The sequence below is a fragment of the Chaetura pelagica genome, unplaced genomic scaffold (assembly GCF_000747805.2).
Source record: "Chaetura pelagica isolate M959 unplaced genomic scaffold, ChaPel_1.0 scaffold94, whole genome shotgun sequence".
NCBI lineage: Eukaryota > Metazoa > Chordata > Aves > Apodiformes > Apodidae > Chaetura > Chaetura pelagica.
In genome coordinates this window covers 695,770-696,252 of record NW_009952881.1, presented here as the reverse complement: position 1 = coordinate 696,252, position 483 = coordinate 695,770, and positions in this window count along the sequence as shown.

Sequence of the window (483 nt, the reverse complement as noted above, 5' to 3'; positions counted from 1 at the left end):
AGGGGGGCCGGCGGGACGTGCGGCTCCTCAGCGAGGCGCTGCCGTGGGGCAGCAGCCCGGGCCTGGTTGTGGCGACCAGGGCCGAGCAGGGGAGGCCCTGCTGCCTGTCGTGACCCAAGATGGCGCCCATCGGGTCCCTCAGGGCGCTGGTGGCTCCGGCCCGAGGGACGGGTGTTCATTCACCATCACATCCCTCTGTTTCTCATCTCTTACCTGAATATGTCGGTGCACGATCATGGAATGACCCATATTTCTGGTGGCTGGTCTGCCCTTTGTGATTCTTCAGGACTTGTGTTGAATGTGTGTTTTATCGCAGGCATGAGGAGTGTCGGTCATGAGTGGAAGGAAACCTGGGGATTAAAGTGTTTGGCTAGTGAGGGAAGGCAGTGCTTAGACCTTCAGCTCTTTCAGAAACAGTTGTATGTTGAACAAAGCATCTTTGCTCTAGGGAAAGCTGGAGTCTGGTCTGGCCCATCCAGCAGG